Consider the following 23,153-nt stretch of genomic DNA (forward strand, 5'->3'; position numbering starts at 1 on the left):
GCACATCATTTGTATTGAAGAAGGGAAGAGTTAGCGGGAGGGATGAGTCAGCCTGAAGTCCCCGCATGGGGTGAGGCCCCAGCTCCGTGCAAGAGGAAGTCGCCGTCACCAGCCAGCAGGAGCCGTTCGGGGCCCTGGTGGGTAGAACCACACAGCAGGCTGATGAGCAGGCTGATGAGCAGGACCACAGGCTGAGCACCGGGCAGGTCTGCCTGGCCCCGGGCAGTAGCACCCTGTGGTTGCCGTGACAACGACTACCACCAGGGGGCTTAACACAGCAGCGATGTGTCCTCTCACAGGACTGGCAGCCAGAAGTCAGGAGCCCAGGTGTCAGCAGGGCCGTGTTCTTCCGAAGCCTCTTGGGGAGGACCCTTCCTGGCCTCTCCCCGGGTCTGCTGGTTCCAGGGGTCCTTGGCTGGGGGCTGCACACACGCTCTCTGCATCGCCCTCATATGGCATCTCCACCACCTGTTTCTCCTCTGACTCTCCGTGTGATCTCTCCTCTTGTCATAAAGACACACATATGGTGGGACTTCCCTGGCGGTCCAGTGGCTAAGACTCTGCACTCCCAATGCAGGGCGCCAGGGTTCGATCCCTGGTTAGGGAACTAGAATCCTGCCTGCTGCCTGGCGCGGCCAGAAAAAAAAAAAGACACCTATGGGATTTAGGGCCCACGCTCATCTGGTGTGACTTCATTTCTTTCTTTCTTTTTTTTAATATTTATTTATTTGGTTGCATTGGGTCTTAGTTATGGCAGCAGGGCTCCTTAGTTGTGGCATGCATGTGGGATCTAGTTCCTGGACCAGGGATCGAACCCCGTCCCCCTGCATTGGGAACGTGGAGTCTAAACCACTGTGCCCCCAGGGAAGTCCCCTGGTGTGACTTCATTTCAACTAACTATTTACATGTGCAAGACTTCATTTCCAAAGAAGGTCACATGCTGAGGCTCTGGGCAGATGTGTGAGTTTGAGAGGACACTATTTACCTGATTCCACATTGAGCAAGTTCTGATTTTGTTTTGAGCTGGACTAACAGAACCTCAAACCCCAGGGAATATTAATCAGAGTGAGGTCTCCCGGAGGTCCTCATCTCGGCACCAATACCTGGCTCTACCCAACCACCTGCAAACTCCAGTGCTGGACACCTCAGGCCAAACAACCAGTAAGACAGGAACACAGCCCAACCTATCAAAAAAATGAGACAACAAAAAAATATGTTACAGATGAAGGAGCAAGGTAAAAACCTATAGGACCAAACAAATGAAGAGGAAATAGGCAATCTACCAAAAAAGAATTCAGAATAGTAAAGATGATCCAAAATCTCAGAAACTGAATGGAGACATGGATCAAGAAAATACAAGAAATGTTTAACAAGGACCTAGAAGAACTGAAGAACAAACAGTGATGAACAACACAATAACTGAAATGAAAAATACACTAGAAGGAATCACTAGCAGAATAACAGAAGCAGAAGAACAAGTAAGTGAGCTGGAAGATAGATGGTGGAACTAACTTCCAAGGAGCAGAATAAAGGAAAAAGAATGAAAAGAATTGAGGACAGTCTCAGAGACCCCGGGACAACATTATATGCACCAACATTCGAATTATAGGGGTCCCAGAAGAAGAAGAGAAAAAGAAAGAGTCTAAGAAAATATTTGCAGAGATTATAGTTGAAAACTTCCCTAACGTGGGAAAGGAAATAGCCACCCAAGTCCAGGAAGTGCAGAGGGCCCATACAGGATAACCACAAGGAGAAACACACCAAGACACATATTAATCAAACTAACGAAAATTAAATACAAGGAGAAAATATTAAAAGCAGCAAGGGAAAAGCAACGAGTAACACACAAGGGAATCTCCATAAGGTTGTCAGCTGATTTTTCAGCAGAAAATCTGCAGGCCAGGAGGGAGTGACAGGACATATTTAAAGTGATGAAAGGGAAAATCCTACAACCAAGATTACTCTACCCAGCAAGGATCTCATTCAGATTTGACAGAGAAATCAAAAGCTTTACAGACAAGCAAAAGCTAAGAGAATTCAGCACCACCAAAGCAGCTTTAGGACAAATGATAAAGGAACTCTGTAGCTGGGAAACACAAGAGAAGAAAAAGACCCACAAAAACAAACCCAAAACAATTAAGAAAATGGTAATAGGGACATACATATCGACAATTATCTTGAATGTAAATGGATTAAATGCCCCAACCAAAAGACACAGACTGGCTGAATGCATACAAAAACAAGACCTGTGTATATGCTGTCTACAAGAGACCCACTTCAGACCTAGGGACACATACAGACTGAAAGTGAGGGAATGGAAAAAGATATTCCATGCAAATGAAAATCAAAAGAAAGTTAGAGTAGCAATACTCATATCAGTTAAATTAGACTTTAAAATAAAGACTGTTACAAGAGATAAGGAAGGAAACTATATAATGATCAAGGGATCAATCCAAGAAGGAGATAAAACAATTATAAATATTTATTCACCCAACATAGGAGCACCTCAATACATAAGGCAAATGCTAACAGCCATAAAAGGGGAAATCAACAGTAACACAATAATAGTGAGGAACTTTAACACTCCACTTACACCAATGAACAGATCATCCAGATAGAAAATAAGTAAGGAAATACAAGCTTTAAATGACACAATAGGGGCTTCCCTGGTGGCACAGTGGTTGAGAGTCTGCCTGCCAATGCAGGGGATGTGGGTTCGTGCCCCAGTCCAGGAGGATCCCACATGCCACGGAGCGGCTAGGCCCATGAGCCATGGCCGCTAAGCCTGTGCATCCGGAACCTGTGCTCTGCATTGGGAGAGGCCACAACAGTGAGAGGTCTGCGTATGGCAAAAATAAATAAATAAATAAATAAGAAGTAAATGACACAATAGACCAGATAGATTTAATTCATATGTATAGGACAATCCACCTGCAATCTTGAATACAGAATACACTTTCTTCTCAAGTGCACACAGAACATTCTACAGGATAGATCACATCTTGGGTCACAAATCAAGCCTCGGATAATTTAAGAAAAGTGAAATCATATCAAGCATCTTTTCCGACCACAACACTATGAGATTAGAAATCAATCACAGGAAAAAAAAACTGTAAAAAACATAAACACATGGAAGCTAAACAGTGCACTGCTGAATAACCAATAGATCACTGAATAAATGAAAGAGGAAAAAAAATACCTAGAAACAACTGACAACGAAAACATGATGACCCAAAACCTATGGGATGCAGCAAAAACAGTTCTAAGAGAAAAGTTTATAGTAATTCAAGCTCACCTCAAGAAACAAGAAAAATCTCAAATAAACAATCTAACCTTACACCTAAAGCAACCACAGAAAGAACAACAACAACAACAACAAAAAAAAAAAACCCAAAGTTAGTAGAAGGAAAGAAATCATAAAGATCAGAGCAGAAATAAATGAAATAGAAATGAAGAAAACAATAGCAAAGATTAATAAAACTAAAAGTTGGTTCTTTGAGAAGATAAACAAATTTGATAAACCTTTAGCCAGACTCATCAAGAAAAAAAGGGAGAGGATGCAAATCAATAAAAAAGGAGAAATGAAAAGGAGAAATTACAACTGACTTCACAGAAATACAAAGGAGTATAAGAGACCACTACGAGCAACTATATGCCAATAAAATGGACAACTTCTTGGAAAGGTACAACTTTCCAAGACTGAACCAGGAAGAATAAGAAAATATAAACAGACCAATCACAAGTAATGAAATTGAAACTGTAATTTAAAATCTTCCAACAAACAAAAGTCCAGGACCAGATGACTTCACAGGCGAATTCTATCAAACGTTTAGAGAAGAGCTAACACCCATCCTTCTCAAACTCTTACAAAGAATTACAAAGGGAGGAACATTCCCAAACTCATTCTATGAGGCCACCATCACCTTGATACTGAAACCAGACAAAGATATCACAAAAAAAGAAACTTACAGACCTATATCACTGATAAACACAGGTGCAAAAATCCTCAACAAAATACTAGCAAACAGAATCCAACAACACATTAAAAGGATCATACACCATGATCAAGAGGGATTTATCCCAGGGATGCAAGGATTCTTTGATATATGCAAATCAATCAATGTTATACACCATATTAACAAATTGAAGAATAAAAACCATATGATCATCTCAATAGATAAAGAAAAAGCTTTTGACAAAATTCAACAACGATTTATGATAAAAAAGTCTCCAGAAAGTGGGCATAGAAGGAACCTACCTCAACATAATAATAATATATGACAAACACACAGCAAACATCATTCTCAATGGTGAAAAACTGAAAGCATTTTCTCTAAGATCAGGAACAAGACAAGGATGTCCACTCTCACCACTTTTATTCAACATAGTTTTGGAAGTCCTAGCTATGGCAATCAGAGAAGAAAAAGAAACAAAAGGAATACAATTTGGAAAAGAAGATGTAAAACTGTCACTGTTTGCAAATGGCACGTTACTATGCACACAAAATCCTAAAGATGCCACCAGAAAACTGCTAGAGCTAATCAATGAATTTGGTAAAGTTGCAGGATACAAAATTAACGCACAGAAATCTCTTGCATTCCTATACACTAACAACGAAAGATCAGAAAGAGAAATTAAGGAAACAATCACATTTACCATCGCAACAAAAAGAATAAAATACCTAGGAATAAACCTACCTAAGGAGGCGAAAGACCTGTACTCAGAGAACTATAAAACACTGATGAAAGAAATCAAAGATAACACAAACAGATTGAGAAATATACCATGTTCTTGGATGGGAAGAATCAATACTGTGAAAATGACTATGCTACCCAAAGCAATCTACAGATTTAGTGCAATCCCTACCAAATTACCAATGGCATTTTTCATAGAATCAGAACAATAGATTTTACAATTTGTATGGAAATACAAAAGACACCAAATAGCCAAAGCAATCCTGAGAAAGAAATATGAAGCTGGAGGAATCAGGCTCCCCGACTTCAGACTATATTGCAAAGCTACAGTAATCAAGAGAGTATGGTATTGGCACAAAAACAGAAATATAGATCAATGGTACACAATAGAAAGCCCAGAGATAAACCCACACATGTATGGTCGGTCACCTAATCTATGACAAATGAGGCAAGAACATACAATGGAGAAAAGACAGTCTCTTCGATAAGTGGTACTGGGAAAACTGGACAGTTACATGTAAAAGAATGAAATAAGAACACTCCCTAACACCATACACAAAAATAAATTCAAAATGGATTAAAGACCTAAATGTAAGACTGTACACTATAAAACTCTTAGTGGAAAACATAGGAAGAACACTCTTTGACATAAATCACAGCAAGATCTCTTTTGACCCACCTCCTAGAGTAATGGAAATAAAAACAAGAATAAACAAATGGAACCTAATGAAACTTAAAAGCTTTTGCACAGCAAAGGAAACCATAAACAAGACAAAAAGACAACCAGAATGGGAGAAAATATTTGCAAACGAAGCAGTGGACAAAAGATTAATCTCCAAAATATACAAACAGCTCATGCAGCTCAATATCAAAAAAAACACAACCCAATCAAAAATATGGGTGGAAGACCTAAATAGACATTTGTCCAAAGAAGACATAAAGATGGCCAAGAGGCACATGAAAAGATCCTCAACATCAGTAATTATTAGAGAAATAAAAATGAAAACTACAGTGAGGTATCACCTCACACTGGTCAGAATGGCCATCATCAAAAAATCTACAAACAGTAAATGCTGGAGAGGGTGTGGAGAAAAGGGAACCCTCCTGCACTGTTGGGGGGAAAGTAAATTGATACAGCCACTATGGAGAACAATATGGAGGCTCCTTAAAAAACTAAAAATAGAATTACCATATGACCCAGCAATCCCACTAGTGGGCATATACCCTGAGAAAACCATAATTCAAAAAGACACCTGTTCCCCAATATTCACTGCAGCACTATTTACAATAGCCAAGTCATAGAAGCGACCTAAATGCCCATCAACAGATGAATGGATAAAGAAGATGTGGTACCTATATACAATGGAATACTACTCAGCCACAAAAAGGAATCAAGTTGGGTCATTTGTAGAGATGTGGATGGACCTAGAGTCTGTCATATAGAGTGAAGTAAGCCAGAAAGAGAAAAACAAATATTGTATATTAATGCATGTATGTGGAATCTAGAAAAATGGTACAGATGAACTTATTTCCAGGGCAGGAATAGAGTCACAGATGTAGAGAATGGATGTGTGGACACAGTGGGGGATGGGGAGGGTGGGATGAATTGGGAGATTAGGTTTGACATAAATACATTACCACGTGTAAAATAGAGAGCTAGTGGAATCCGATGACCTAGATGGGTGGGATGGGGGGGGTGGGAGGGAGGTCCAAGAGGGAGGGGATATATGTATACATTTAGCTGGTTCACTTTGTTGTACAGCAGAAACTAACACAACATTGTAAAGCAATTATACTCCAATTAAAAAAAAAAGAAGCAACTGTGCAGTGACAAAGCAGGGTCCTGGTTCCTCCTCAAGGGCTATAACAATATCTTTGAGTTCTTCCGCAGGAACTAAAGCCCCCACCCAGGTGGAGGATGGTAACTTCAGACTGAGCACAGGAGTCCTGGAGCACCACTCTGTTACCTCACCACCAATCAATCAGAAGAAAGTTTGCACACAGTGCAAGATAACAAAGATTCTGACCCTCTCCTCAAATGTTACTGTGATTAAGTTTCCCTTTCTTCCTTTAAAAACTATCATGGTAGAGCACAATCTTCGGAGTTGGTTCTTGGACATGAGTTCAACTTCTTCCTAGGTTGCTGGCCTCCTAAATAAAGCAACCTTTCCTTTCCAACCAACTCCTGTCTGTTGAGTATTGGCTTTTGAACAGCAAGCAGCTGAACCTGAGTTCAGTAACAGTTTGCTTCATCTCACAATTCATTGACAACAATCTCAAAATGATAATACCAACACCATTACCAATAATATGATTACTGGACTTCCCTGGTGGCACAGTGGTTAAGAATCTTCCTGCCAAGGCAGGGGACATGAGTTTGATCCCTAGTCTGGGAAGATCCCACATGTCACGGAGCAACTAAGCCTGTGGGCCACAACTACTGAAGCCCACGCACCTAGAGCCCATGCACCGCAATGAAGAGTTTCCACCACTCACCCTGACTAGAGAAAGCCCACGTGCAGCAACGAAGACCCAAAGCAGCCAAAAATAAATAAATAAATTTATTTTAAAAAAACATGGGGCTTCCCTGGTGGCACAGTGGTTGAGAGTCTGCCTGCCGATGCAGGAGACACAGGTTTGTGCCCCGGTCTGGGAGGATCCCATATGCCGCGGAGCGGCTAGGCCCATGAGCCATGGCCACTGAGCCTGCACGTCCGGAGCCTGTGCTCCGCAACCGGAGAGGCCACAGCAGTGAGAGGCCTGCATACTGCAAAAAAAAAAAAAAAAAAAAAAAAGATTACTTAATGCAGGTTTTGGGTGTGGATTGTTTTGGGGGGGTACTTCTCTTTGTTGTCAGGATCTATCTGACTACAGATGTACAGTCAAATTACTGTGAACTAAAGTCCCTTGAAATATCTCACCTCTGTGCATTATGCCACCAACTCACTATACAGTCAGATTCATTTCTTTCAATTTTTAAAATATTTCTCTTTTCCTTTTAAAATTTAATTTTGTTTTATAATTATACAAAATACTTATTTGGTTTCAATATCAAATCTACCAGACGAGGTATAGTCAGAGAAGTCTAGCTTCCACACCTGTTCTTTCAACTCCATTCTCTTTTTCTCCCTATCAGTAACCTTTTTTCCCTCTCTTTATGGTTTATCTTTCCATTTTTAAAAACACAAGTTTAGATATATTTATAGAAAGAATATGTGTGTGTATATTCACATCCTTCCCCTTTATCATATAAATGATATATTAATGTTTCTCCACTTATTGATATAATCCAGAAATAACTATGCAGTAGTAGTATATAGAAACATTTCTTTTTCCTTTTTTTCATTTGAATACCTCTTCATTTTGTAAATGTAAGTAATTCAACCAGATCCCTGTTGACAGACAGTTGCTTTGTTACCAAACTTTTGTTGATCTGTGCTGCATGAATAGCCCAGTGAATGCATCTTTTCATATTCATGCTACACTGTCTTTGGGACAAATACCTAAAAGCAGGAAAGCCAGTTCAGTGAATAAAAGCATATGTAAGTTTCATAGATATTTCCAAGTTTTCCTCCATAGGAATTATACATTGCCGGTGGGAATTTTGCATTCCCACCGGCAATGTATCAGAATGCTTGTTTCCCCACAGCTTGGCCAACAGAATATGTGGTCAAACATTTTGCCTTTTGTCAACCTGCTAGGTAAGAAATAGTATCTCAATGAGTTTTAATTTGCATTTTTCTTATTGTAGGCAAGGTTGAGAATCTTTTCATATGGGTAGGGCCCATTTGGATTTTATTTTCTGTGACTTCTCCATTTCTCTAGTCCATGTTTCTATAGATTTTTTGGCCTTTTTCTTTTTTAATTTAGAAGCTATTTTTATATCAGGGATAATAACACTTTGTCTATAGTATTTTTTCCTCATTTGTTATAATTTGCTTATGGTATTTTTTGCCATGCAAACTTTTTTTATGTAATCAGATTTACTAGTCTTTTCTTTCATTGTTTCTCTATTTTAAGCTTTAGGAAAGTTTTCTCATTTTTCAAGTTACAGAGGAATTCACCCATGTTTCCTTCTAGTAGCTGTAGGGCTTAATTTTTCACGTTTAAATCTCTGATTCATTTGGAACCTATGTCAGTATACCATGTGAAGAGGGATCTAATTTTATCTTTTTCCACATGGCCATCCAGGTATCCTTAAACCACCTATTGAAACTTCTATTTTTCCCCCATTGACTTGAAAGGCCTCCTTCATTGGAAACTGTCACAGACAAATGGATCTTTTTCTAGATTTTCTAGTCTGTTCCTTGGTCTGTGTGTCTATTTCTGTGCTGATACCACACTGATCCAGTTACAGGGTTTTATAATATTTTCCTGTTTACCCCATTGTTCTTTTTTAGGGGCTTCCTGGCTATTTTTGCTTTTATGTTTTAGTGAATAAACAAACTATTCATTCTTTTTATAATTTATATGGTCATAAACTTTATAATCAGTTTAACCTTCATGAGATTATCAAGACTCCTGGCAATGCAGCCAGTTCCAACACCCCGTACCTACATGCCTCTCAGAGGAAAGGCAGCTGGGGGCGGGGTGGGGTGGAGTTGGGGGGAACTGAGCATTTGCTCCAGAGAGTGAATCTTCCAAAGACACTGAGACTCCACCTGGCAAGCTGGAAGTCCAGGTGTCCTTTCCAGAACTTTCCAGAAGGTGAGGTCTCACGATTGGTTATGGAGAAATAAAGAGGATACATTTTATGTTTCAGCACAGGAGGGCAAGTAAATGTTGGTGCTGCTCCTCTTCCTCTTGATTTTCTTGCTTCTCTTTTTTGTTTGTCTGTTTGTTTTTTTTGCGGTACGCGGGCCTCTCACTGTTGTGGCCTCTCCCGTTGTGGAGCACAGGCTCCGGACGCGCAGGCCCAGTGGCCATGGCTCACGGGCCCAGCCGCTCCGCGGCATGTGGGATCTTCCCGGACCAGGGCACGAACCCGTGTCCCCTGCATCGGCAGGCGGACTCTCAACCACTGCGCCACCAGGGAAGCCCTCTTGCTTCTCTTAATAGCATAAGCATCCTCCTCCTCCTCCTCCAGATTGGAACCTCGGGTTGTCTTTGCCCCCCTCCTTCCCATGCCTCATCCCATCAGTAACCCAGGCCTGTAGGTCCCACCTTCACAGTGTCTTCACGTTTTCCAGGATAACACATCAGCAGACCTCAAGGCTCTCACCACTGGCACCCAGCTGTCATTGTCAAAAGAAACACAGGCTTTCCAGAGCCAGCTCTGTGTATACACATACACACGGGCTTCGAACCAATTAATTTTAACCAATTAACTTTAAGGAACCAAGGACACCACTCCCCTCATGGTCTCGTCTGTCCACTCCGCGACATAAATGTCGATGCTGTTCATTGTCTGATTTTATTTGTTATTTATTTATTTGTTTTTGCCCGGACCATGCTGGCTTGCGGGATCTTAGTTCCCCCACCAGAGATTGAAACCAGGCCAGCAGTGAAAGCGCTGAGCCCTAACCACTGGACTGCTAGGGATTCCCCATCCTATGATTTTAGAGCAAAGCAGTGTGCCTTGTCCAGAGTGGGGTCACTCACAATCGAAAATCCATTTTCTGTGGGCTGCAGATAGCTCTCTCTTTAAGAAACACACATGCTGTATGCACGTACATATATATGTATCCAGATATATAAACATCTGTATACATATTCGGAGATGAAAAACTAGTGTGTTTTATCTAGGAACATTTTTAGAATCTAAAAATACTCTCAGACGCTACTCTTATGTATGTGTCAAGAGTAGTGTGCACCAAAACCCATGTGCATGCCTTGTTAGTCATAGTACCTCAGACTGCAAACAGCCTAAATGCCCATCAGTGAGAGGATGGATGAATAAATCGGAGTGCGTTCCTTCAGTGGAATTCTATGGGACAGTAAAGAGATCGGACTAGCGATAAACACATCGATTTGGACGATGGGCAGACATGAGCATGGACCAAAGAAGCAGACTCCCCCCTCCCCAGAAAAAAAGAGTACATATGCATAGTTCCCTTTTTGCGAAGTTCAAGACAGGTAAAACCATGTATGATGATAAAATCAGAATAATCCTTGTGGGAGGGGGTGTAGTCTGGGAAGCGGCAGTGGGGAACCTCTGGTGGTTGGAGATGCTCGCATCTTCACCTGGGTTGCGGTTCCCTGAGTGTGTAGCTGTGCAGAGATTCACTGACTTGTGTATTTAGTATTTGTATACCTTCCTTGATGTATGTTACCCTTTAACTTAGAAAATCTCAGAGAACCTTCCTTCCTGAATCCTCCAAGACAGCAAACTTCTCTAAGACTCCCTGATCCCCATATATCTGGCACAGGGAAAGCCGTGTTCTTACTCTGCCTTGAGCCCCCATCTAAGTGTGTTCGATATGACGGCGCCCCCTGGAGCACAAAACAGATCCAGTTGAAAGGGAATTTCTCAGCCTCTTATTTCCCATGAGTGAGGGAAATCTAGTTCAGTGTATGGATCATAAGTTGGAACGCGACAGGGTGAGATCAGAACTCCCATCAGGAAAACAAGTTCTCACGTCAAAGCACACAGCCGGCTTCACAGGCAACTCTAAATTCCTTGAGGGTGGGAGTTATCATCTAATCCTTGTTTTATCCTTTGGGGCTTCAGCACTGGCTTCCCTGAACAGAGTAGAAAATCAGAATGAATGAATGAATGAATGAATGAATGATGCGTAGTGGACGGAGGGGTGGATGAAACCTTACATCCTCAGTAAAACAGCTTAATGATCCTTCCTAAATGTGTGTTTTCTTGGTGGTAGGTCCTCCTTGTGGTAGGTCCTCCTCGGGGCTTCATGATTAGAACAAGCCCTCTCTCAGCCCCTCCCCTCCAATTCTATTGTGTCTTTGATGAAATATAATTATATCTAAGTGGTATTTTTCTCAGTGTTCCTCCTTGTTGGAATACGTCCCGTTCTCATGATTTGTGTCCCACGGTGAAATTTTCCAGTGATAAGAACTGGCTTATAATCTCACATTTTCTTCTCATGGGAATTGGCAACATTAAGAGTCCAGTTAGTTTGAAATACACATACAAAAAAATATGGCTACCCGGGTTTTCACCAAAGGCTTAATATAAAGATCAAACTGTCAAGCTTTTCCTCCTGAGAAGAGTGAAGTTCTCTTTGAGAGCCAGCCCCTGCCAACCTGGGACCTGGGCAAGTCAAGGCCCCTCCACTCAGGGGAGGGGTGTGGGAGGACTGGGAATATCTTCTATGCTGGTGAAGGCTCAGCCTGGGACTGTGGAAGGGAATTGTTTGGTGCAAGGCTGCTGCTGTGTCTCTAGAGTTTGTTAGAACAGGAGTTGTTGTTTTAAAATTTTATTTTATTGAAGAACAGCTGATTTACAATGTTGTGTTAATTTATGCTGTACAGCAAAGTGATTCAGTTATACATAAATATATATATACACATTTTTTTCATATTCTTTTCCTTATGGTTTATCACAGGATATTGAATATAGTTCCCTGTTTATCCATTCTCTATATAATAGTTTGCATCTGCTAATCCCAAACTCCCAACCCATTCCTCCGCTACCCTCCTCCCCCTTGGCAACCACAAGTCAGAACAGGAGTGTTTTTCAAGACACGCTTGTCCACTTAAGTACTGCTGATGTCCTTAGGCCACAGGCTGAGGAAGGAAGACCCATGGGTGCCTACTCTTTGCCACTTCCTAGAACATCTAGAACGTTCTTTCACTTTATCTGACACCTATCCTTAACCCTCCACAGAACTGGACTCCTACTGCATGTTGGATCAGAACCAGAACTTGCCCTCAGCACATTGACTTTTGGGGCAGGACCCCCATTGTTGTGGGGTTTTCCTGCACACTGTAGGGTGGTTTGTAGCATCCCTGGCTTCTACCCATTGGACGTCCGAGTACGACAACCGAGACGGCCCCCAGTTGAGAAGCATTGGATTAAACTGACCAGATATGAGGGCCTATACTCAAAACCCAGGAACAGACTCCCACTGTCTCTGCCCCAAACTTCCAACACCCTCTACTTCTAAGCCCCTGGGAAGGGGGCAGTAAAACATGAACCCCATGACTCCATGATAGCCATTGGGTGGGGTAGGGGTAGAAACTGTCAGATATAAGAAGGTAACAAAATGCCAATTTTTTGACAATGTTTGGTGTCCAGGAACTCTTCTGCCTGGAGCCAGGCCACAGAGGACTCACACAGGATTGCGGAGCTGGTGAGATCAAGGAGTGCATTTAACCAAACTTTCTGAATCAAATCTAAGAGCCGTAGATGTAGAAGGAATCGAACGTGAAATCTCCCTAATTAAATGCTTTCTGTGATTCAGTTCCTGGATTCAGAGATGACCCTGCATGTCTGCAATGCCTGGGTAGCCCGAGAGCCACGGTGGGTGTGGCAGCATGGCCGGGAGGTGGCCCGGGAGGTGGCCCTCACCTGTGCCGCTGCCCCTTCCACGGCCACGATGGCAGCTCTCACTGCTGCTCCCTGCCCCCATCTCATCTTGCCACAGTGACTGTGGGGACTTGACTCTTTCTGACCCCAAATCCTTTCTCCTTTTTAGAAAGGACCCTGCTAGTTCCTTAGCTACAGAGGGGGCAAAGGACCAGGCCGGATGCATCATAATACCTCACCCCTGGCCACAGTGACCCTCGGCCAAAATCCTTTTTTGACATCTTCAAAGTTGGGAGAGAATCCTCCTCTCCCCTCTGGTCAGGGACTGTTGAAAGGCACACGTGAGGCTGAGTGTCCCATGGGCTATATTGTCCATCACGTGGAGAAACCCATCTCCATCGGGAGGACCAAGGCATCACTTGGGGAGAGGACATCCTGCTGACTTTGAGCCCTGGTCCTGGCTTCCACACTGCCCAGTCCTGATCCCAGGCTTCCTGCATGTGCAGAGCCTCATCTGAGTCCATAAAATCCCCAGGATCACTCCAGTAAGTGCCCCCCGCTTTTATTCTAAGCAGGTGTGAGCTGGAGTCTCGTCCACTGTAACCAAGAAAGTGCTGGTGATTCTAGACTGGAAACGCCATCAAGGACAGGACTCGGTCTCACCATTTTTGTTATCACTCACAGTTTCCATCACGGATGGATCTCAAAGCTGGTTTTCAAGGGACACTTGTTGATGAATTCTGAATGTTATAGTCTGAACAGTGGCAATCTGTAAACAACAGTCTTCACGTGGTTGAATAAGCCAGAAATTTACCTGCTTTACTATCCCCAAACCAACATGGCTTCGTCTTGCCTGAGAGGAACTGTGCTCGCAGTTAAGGACAGCCTGTCTGTGGCAGGTCACCCTGCTCATCTCCGAGGTGACTCGGCTGACATCCTGGACATGGTGACCTTCCTCCCTTCATGAGGGTCATTCTGAGGCTGGTTAGTCTAAGAGGACAATCTTTAAAGCATGGAAGGACTGTTGTATCATGGGTATATCTGCCTATATTCCATGGATAATATTACTTTTTAACACCTATGTTAGTATTTAATTAGCAGTTAATACATACATTATATATACATATAATTATGTCTAGTTAGATGGCACATGGAAATCGAGAACTCATTCCACGACCCTCAAGTTCCAATTATTTGAATGTGTCTCATATCACTCATGGGGGCCAAAAAGCTTGTGTTGGTGGGTGGTCTCTGTGGTCCAGCTTCTTCATCTGTTGAGACCATTTCTCCACTGTTGGGGTTTTTGCCGCCAGCCCTTTACGGACAGAAGACTCGACATTTCCAGTCTCATCCTTCAGTGGTCAGTTGAGTCCTCTGACCACTCCAGAATCCACAACTCACAAAAAAGTAAAACAAACAAAAAAATATCAACCATGAAGAAGAAGGACAATCTCTGTTTTCTTTTCTATGAGCTGCCATCTTTGTTTTTCTGATATTTATGTCTTAACTTCTTATTTAATGCAAGGGAGAAGCAATTCTAAGATCTGTGCCTCTGAACTGCAAGAAATTATAAATTGTTGTCAGCAGTTGCAAAGAAAAAAAGTAATACCTTAGACTCCCTTATTATCATGATTTATTCCTCCTTTTATAAACCAAAGTACAGTTGCTTTGTCATTTTGGAAAAAGATGGGTGTGGTTTAAGAAGCTCCCAAGGACTCACCCAAACTTCAGGTTTAAAGCCTGATTAATTTAGCTCGTTCTGGCTCTTGGGTCAAAAAAGATTTGAGTAGTTTTGAGAGGGACACGCTGCCTTGTGGGTAAGATGATTATCCTATAAGATGGACGGTTGGATAGAAGCTGTTGAATACTAAGGAATGCACAGATATGGGAACAGAATAGAAGAAGAAAAGTAAGTAGGGAGAGTAAAGGCAAAGGGAGCAGATGAGGGCCTCCCTGGTGGCGCAGTGGTTGAGAGTCCGCCTGCCGATGCAGGGGACACGGGTTCGTGCCCCGATCCCGGAGGATCCCACATGCCGCGGAGCGGCTGGGCCCGCGAGCCATGGCCGCGGGGCCTGTGTGTCCGGAGCCTGTGCTCCGCAACGGGAGAGGCCACAGCAGTGAGAGGCCCGCGTACAGCAAAAAAAAAAAAAAAAAAAAAAAAAAAAAAAAGGGAGCAGATGAAAGAAGTCTCATCACAACGTAGGTCACAATGTCTCTGTTTCAAAGTACATTTATCCTTTCTCCTGCATTAAGTTCCCATTAAGGATTTTTTTAAATGGCAATTTCTCAAATTTCCTTAATCATGTAGCTTAAGCTCCACAGCCCAGCATGGCTACTATCAAAAAAAAAAAAAAAAAAAAAAAACAGAAAATAACAAGGGTTGGTGAGGATGCGGAGAAATTGGAACACTTGCGCACAGCAAATGGGAGTGTAAAATGGTGCAGCCACTGTGAAACACAGTATAAAGGGTTCTCAAAAAATTAAAAATAGAAAATACCACATGATCCAGCAATTCCACCTCTGGGTATATACTCAAAAGAACTGAAAGCAGAGACTCAAAGAGATATTTGCACACCTATGTTCATAGCAGCATTATTCACAAAAGGCAGAAACAACCCAAGTGTCCATCAGTGGGTGAATGGATAAGGAAAACATTGTCTATACAGTCAATGGAATATTATTCAGCCTTAAAAAGGAAAGAAATTCTGACACATGCCACAACATGGATGGACCTCGAGAGCTCTGTGTTAAGTGAAATTAGTCACAAAAAGACAAATGCAAATATAAGCTCTATCATTCTGCCTATATGAGGTACCTAGAATAATCAGATTCAGAGAGAGAAAGTAGAAGGGTGGTTGGCAAGGCCGGGATGGGGGGAATGGGGAGTTACAGTTCAATGGGTACAGTGTTTCAGTTTTGCAAGACGAAGAAAGTTCTGGAGATGGAGGTGGGTGGTGGTGATGATTGCACAGCACTGTGAATGTACTTAACACGACCAAACTGTACACTTAAAAATGGTTATGACAGTACATTTTATGTTGCGTGTATCTCACTACAATTTTTTTAAAAGCCCACAGCTCACGTCCCCCTTCTGGAGTCCAGGGTCCCACCTGCCAGATCTCCACGCATCACCCTGAAATGCAACAGGTAACACCTGGGACCTTGTTGGAAACGCAAATAAGCGGTCCCACCCCAGACCTCCTGAATCAGAAACTCGAGCCCTGGCATTATAGTTGTAACAAGCTTGCAGGGTGACTCTGATGTCCCTCAAGTCTGGGAACCGCTGCCCAAGGGTGATAGATATGGGGCAGTCAGAAAGGATATGCTTGAGGTTCAGGATATGTCTTGAAGGTGGAGAAAATACAACTGGGTGGTAGGTTGGACGCAGAGTAGAGAAGAGGAATCAACAGGCAGAGGCTGAATAGATTTGAGTGAATGAATGTGTTTTAAAACTGTTCTGCTGAGGGGGAAGGGTAAGCTGTGACAAAGCGAGAGAGAGGCATGGACATATGTACACTACCAAACGTAAAATAGATAGCTAGTGGGAAGCAGCCGCATAGAACAGGTAGATCAGATCGGTGCTTTGTGACCACCTGGAGGGGTGGGATAGGGAGGATGGGAGGGAGACGCAAGAGAGAGGGGATATGGGAACATATGTCTATGTATAACTGATTCACTTTGTTATAAAGCAGAAACTAACACACCATTGTAAAACAATTATACTCCAATAAAGATGTAAAAAAAAAACAACTGTTCTGCTCTTTTTTTTTTTTTTTTTTTTTTTTTTTTGCGGTACGCGGGCCTCTCACTGTTGTGGCCTCTCCCGTTGTGGGGCACAGGCTCCGGACGCGCAGGCTCAGCGGCCATGGCTCACGGGCCCAGCCACTCTGCAGCATGTGGGATCTTCCCAGACCGGAGCACGAACCCGTGTCCCGTACATCAGCAGGCGGACTCTCAACCACTGCACCACCAGGGAAGCCCCTGTTCTGCTCTTAATTTTTCTTCATTTCACTAGAGTCAGAAAGAAAAAGTAAAAGCCTGCTTTCTCAAAGCATCAGGTTGGAGAACAGGAAACAAGCTAGGATGGTTGGTGTATAATCTTTAGAAATCCATGCGAGGTAGGCCTTATCCAAATGCGTACTTAACTGCACACATGGCAATTATGTAGCAGGTAAGTGGTCAGGTCATACATTTGCTTACTGACAGGCCTGGTGACGTCACACACAAAACCCACACTCACAACACACCCCAGAGAGCTCTGAGCGTGCCTCTCTTCTTTCTTTTTATACTGATGTCAGAGGGGGAGTGATGTAGACCCTGGCCCGAGACTGAGGGGTTTCTGGGACTGGGGACTTTCAGTTTGAAAACTGGGACAGTCCCGGGCAAATCGGGATGGTTGGTCACCCTACTTATAACCCAGACTCATAGAATTTCAAACCCAGAAGGAGAGCTCTTCTGGTCTGTGGTTCAATATGCTGGCTATAGATTAGAAACACCTGGAGAGCTTAAAAAATATATGATTCCTGGGCCTCACAGTAGACCAGTTAAAATCAGTATCCCTGGGCACAATACCAGGCATCAGTATTTGTGAAAAGCTCCCCAAGGGAGCATTGAGAACAACTAATCTAATCCAACATCTTGACCCAATAGAGGAGGAATCTAACGCCACAAAAAATTATTTGTCCACGATCACACAATTAATTAGGGGCAAACTCAGGGCTCCTGACGTAGGCCAGTGTCCTGCGCCCACACACAGCACTTTTGTAGATAATAACAGATGATTACCTGCAATTAGCCCCCGCCCAGGGCAATTAACTAGGACAACTCATCCCCACACCCCCTGTCTGGGCCGCAGTAAAGCTGACCCCGCCGAGCGAGCGGCCAGCTGTGTGCTCACGGCTGAGATCCAACCCTCTCTTCTCTTGCTCCCTTCCAACTTTCCTCCCTCCCAGCTGCTCCCGAAGGATTCAGACCCAGCCCCTACTCCTGGCCCAGGGATGCCCTCTGCCCCTGGTTACAGATTTGGCCTCCGCAGTTCTGACCCCGGCATTCTCTCCCTTCAGCCTCCGGAGGTCCCTCAGGGCATCTGCTTTGAGCACCTGGGACCACTCACCTGGGTCCAGGGACCACGTGGCGGCACCTCCACCAGCAGCGGCAAAGATGAAGCTCCTTTAACTACAGAGCTGACTTTGTAGAACAAGCAAAAGCCACAACAGCCTGTTTTCTCATGCTTGGGGGAGCCTGGCTGGCTGACCACTTGCTCCACAGCCCGAGACAAGCCCCACGGCTGAGGACGCAGAGCCTCAGAAGGAAATAACATGCCCCTGACCGGTGAGGGCCCTAGCAAACTGGGCCAGGAAGGGCTCAGCTGTTACCCTGACCAGGAAAAGGCCCCGGAAAATGTGAAGGAAGTTCGTGTCACTCAAAGAGGATGACGTAAACCCTCAGAAAAGAAACAAGCAAACAAACAAAAGAACAAGTAAAGAATGAGATTGGCAGTGTTGAAGGAGATTTCTAGGTCCAAGATGGAGCCTCTCCTGCCCCGGGTGCCATGGCACATATAACTTTCGTGTCCCTGTAAAGGCCCACTTGACCTGGATTTTCAGGGTAAATCCAGTCAGCTGTCCCCACCCACCACGCCAACTCTGGGCTTCTCATCCCAAACCAGGTTGACCCTGGGGCCCCAGACAACCCGATGTGTTCCATTTTTCTCTTCCTTGTTTTTTATTCTTTATCCTATAAAAGCTTCCTGCCTTCTGCCCAGTTTTCCAAAAGGAGACCGTCCACTTCATGAAGTGTCAAGTGTTTGTATCACCTCAACTGTCTTCTTAAGTCATTTTTTTAGCAGAAGAACAATGAGAAGCCCACCCTCAGCCCGGGGGGTCCTCCCCCCTCCCCGTGGCACAGCCGGCTTCCTGAGGACACGGTGCTTCTAGGGCCACCGCTGGGGCTTTGGGCCTTCACTGCCCCGCCTCCTCGTTTGCGGTGGTTTAATGTGGTTTGTTCCCCTGTCATTAAGTGTTTTCTCCTGGTCCTTGTGGTGCCTTAACTTGGAAGAGGATGCCGGTTGGTGGTCTGTGGTCTGTGGTCTGTAAACCACGCGGGCCCCATTCCAGACCCACCGAACTCCCAGGGAAAGCATCCCGGAATTCGTGTTTCTCGAAAGCTCCCAGAATGACTGGGATGCACAGGTATGTTTGGGAAACTCTGGCGTGATCGTTACGTTGAGAGATGGTTTCTTTCTGTTTAAACACCCCCCTTCCCCCTTCCTGGACAAACGCCAGGGTTCCAGGGCTTGGCTCACTCCAAGGGCGCGCGGGGTTCCAACTCATCCCCTAAGGGAGTTCTCCGAGCTGAGTCCGGAGCGCCCTTCTTTGAGAGCTGTACGTGGGTGGGTGGAGCTGTCGCGCCAACACCCCACTCCCTTCGAGTGCTTAGTTTTGGATTCCGGCAGCCTTTAAAATTTTTTATTTTATTTTTAAAGTTAAATTTTAAGGAACAACGTCTAAAGCGTACTTCCTTTAAAAAGGGGCCTGTCGGCCTTAGCTTGCAGTCTGATCGACGGTCCAACAGGGGGCGCCCAAGCCGCGCGCCGCAGGCTCCCCGCTGGTCCTGGTCTCTGTGCTGCGCCACCTGGGGGACAGCAAAGCTTCCCGGAAGCCCTTGGCTCTCATCCTTCGATCTCAGGAAAATAATTGACACACGTAAAAACCATGATTTTCAAATCGCTACGGATAATGAGGAATGTTACTACTGGGAGGAAGTCATACAGGTGCAGAGGAAGAAAAAGGGTTGAGGCTTTGCCCCTCCCAGGGTCTTAGATTTAGTAAGTTTTAAACGAAATTAAAGAATTAATTTATGTTAACTTATTAAAGTTAACATAAATTAGCTTCTTTATAAGTTTTAAGCCAAATTAGGAATTCTCTTTAGAGTGAAATTTTAGCTATCAAAGGAGAGGTTATTTTGGAGGGCATGAGATTTTCAAGTTCAGGCACTGAGATTTCAGCCCTTCTGACTCCTATGAGCACTAACACCCATCCCTGCCACACAACATCCCCACTGCTGGTGGGTGCACATCGGAAACTCGAGCTAGACGTGGGCAGACAGGCTGCAGGAATGACCGAGGGTGGAGGGAGGGCCCAGAGAAGAGGGCTGGGACCTCTTTGATGGATGACAGGGCAGGGATGGCACGGATGGGCCTTCAGAAGGCAGGTTGGGTGTCCTCTCCTCTCCCGTTTCTCCATGAGCTGGTATACTCTGCCTGGGGGCAGCATACATGATTCTGGCCTGATACTACCAGTGCGACCCGAGACAATGACTGCACCTCCCTGGGCCTCAGTTTTCTCGCCTGTAAAATGGTGTTGGTGCAGAGGGATTCGCCATCGAGTGTAAACGTTTCATAGCAGAAAGCTTCCTATGACATTTTTTTTCTGATCTAAGCTCCTTGCCCTTTAATTTTTCTCATAAAACCTCCTTTCTGGACCCTGGGTCTCCCAGCTCCCCCTGGATGAACATATTTAATTGTCTTAAAACACATTGCCCTAAACAAAGACAGTGTCCCAGACGCCATTCTCACAGGGACTTGCAGACTCAGTGCTGTGTAATTGTATTCTTTGTGATAAAGGCAACTCACTAATTGAACACCTCAGTATAATTTAGTGTTTCTAACTCTGTAAGATTTTTTGGTAGAATAAAATCTTAAATAAGAAAGACATGTAACAGAGAAGAACAAACCTGAAATATACATGATGGCCTATTCTCAAGACTCTGACCTTCAAAGGGTCAGAGACCCTTTGAAGACTTTTTATTCACATAGAGGTAAGAAGTGGCAGAACAGAGAATAACCTTTGCCTTGTTGGAGGTTTAAGGGAATGTCCTGACCTGACTTACAGGGACAGCAGCAAGAACAAAGGATTCCAGCACCAAGAAGTTTACAACAACTAACCACGCCCCCTCCCCTTTTAGTATAAAAGAAGCCTGAATTCTAGCTCGGGTAAGATGGTTCTTTGGGACACTAGTCCACCATCTCCTTGTCTGCTGTCTTTCTGAGTAAAGTTGCTAGTCCTTGCCCCAACATCGCATCTCTCAATTTACTGGCTTGTCATGTGGTGAGCAGTATGAGCTTGAACTCAGTAACAGACATATTTTGTCCCAATTTACAGAAATGTGGTCACTTCAGCTATTCTAGCTTGTTCGTATGGGCCCAACATCCCAGGCTTTAGAGCTTTTTCTGCTCTTGATTCTATCACTCACAGTGGATGACAAGCTTGTACGGTTTAGTATTGGAAGGGACCTTGGAAATCAAGCTGATCCTCTTATTTTTGTGTTATTTGCAAAACTGATAAGCATATCTTCCATGCCTTTAAGAAAATACTTGAGAGATTTAAATGTGTCAGAGCCATACTGCCACAGGGGAGACCACAGCTGGAGACCTCCTTCCAGGCTGGCATCATTTAGTAACCAACACTCTTGTTTGTGGTTGCTCAACTAGCCTTGAGGTTACTTATTTGTACTATGGAAGTGTCTACAATTCTTTTGTCTACATAAAGATCAGGAAATACTTTCTCAAAGTTTCTTCTGTTCTCAAAGTCGATATCAAAACATTCTCCTTTTTAATGGTGTCAAATTTTATATTAGAGTCAGTAACAGTTCAGCTGAAGGCTAAACTTGTATACAAACTAGATAGCAGCTATGTGATTGTGTGTGCATGTGTGTGTGTGTGCGCGCACACGCGCATACCCACAGGGGCACGTGCACTGGAGGGAAATAGACCAACACCTCGATGGTGATTAGATTAGGAAGATGGATTATAAATCTTAAAATTTACTGTTAAGATTATACTACTTTTACCATTTAAAAAATACTAATCATAACTTTTTAAACCTTCAGGTGAAAGTACATCTGTTTCCCGGCACCTTCAGTTTTGTTTTGTGGCTCTCACGATGTCTGTCCTGGAAGTGGTCTGGGCAGTGTTCCCGAGTCCTCAGAAGGAGCAGGCTCACTCCCCACGGGGAGTGTGTTTGGTCAGTGATGGATGAGCAACGGTTTTGCTCGGGCTCCCGGGATGCAAACGTGTCCCCTGTTGACGATGGATACCTTCTGATTATTCCGCTTTGGTGGACCCACTCCGGCACCCCAGGCAGTCACCCAGCTGATGTTTATCATTGGTTATAGAGCAGGTGAGGGAGCACACACTGGCTTAGAACAGGATGATTTGGGGGATATGAATTTGTTTTGTTCTCTGGAATTTTCTTTCCCCTACATTTCCCAAGAATGGAGCTAGGGCTCCTTATGTTTGTAGAGACCAAAGGCAGAAGCCCCTTAAAGACAACCTCTCTTCCTATTTGTTTGATGTCTGCTTTCACCAAGAGTCTAAACTCACTGAAGAGATTATTTGAGGTTTCTAGAGCAGGATGGAGACGAAGGGAGTGTCTTTCCAGGGGGAAAGGGGGCTGTAAAGGGAGATAGGCCAGAAATTCCCAGAGACTGGCCGGTCCCTCCAGCAGTGGGGACCAGCCACTGGGGAATCCTGTCACCCAGACTTCCTGACCAGCAAAGGGTAGCAGAACGTGGCCAGCCACTGACCCTCTGCTGTGGTCAAGACGGACCGGAGACTACAGGCCTGCTTGTGTCTGGGGGGGCCTCAAAAGCCTTCCCAATTCTTTTGCTACCCTAGGCAAGGGGCTGGAATTCCTGTAATGACAGAGACAGAATTTCCTGCCAGCTCAGTGGAATGGCAAGCTCCATTTTATTTGATTTATTGAAAATAAAGAAAGGTGATACTTCCTGCACCCTTGGGTTAGTGGCTAATTGATTCCTGAGACAGTTGTGAATTCACTGCGGGCCTGGAACGCAATTCAGATGGATAGGAAATCAATGTCTAATTGTTTCCTTCCTCTTCGTTCTGAAGCATTCACAAGCGATAGGTGCTGGGGATGCCATAGAGAGAGGATAAGAGGACACAGCCCATCCTCAGGAGCCCGTGGTCTGGGGAGGGGACAGCCGCATGGTGGGAGGGGGTCTCTGAG

Source organism: Mesoplodon densirostris, chromosome 20 (genome assembly GCF_025265405.1).
Source record: "Mesoplodon densirostris isolate mMesDen1 chromosome 20, mMesDen1 primary haplotype, whole genome shotgun sequence".
Classification (NCBI taxonomy): domain Eukaryota; kingdom Metazoa; phylum Chordata; class Mammalia; order Artiodactyla; family Ziphiidae; genus Mesoplodon; species Mesoplodon densirostris.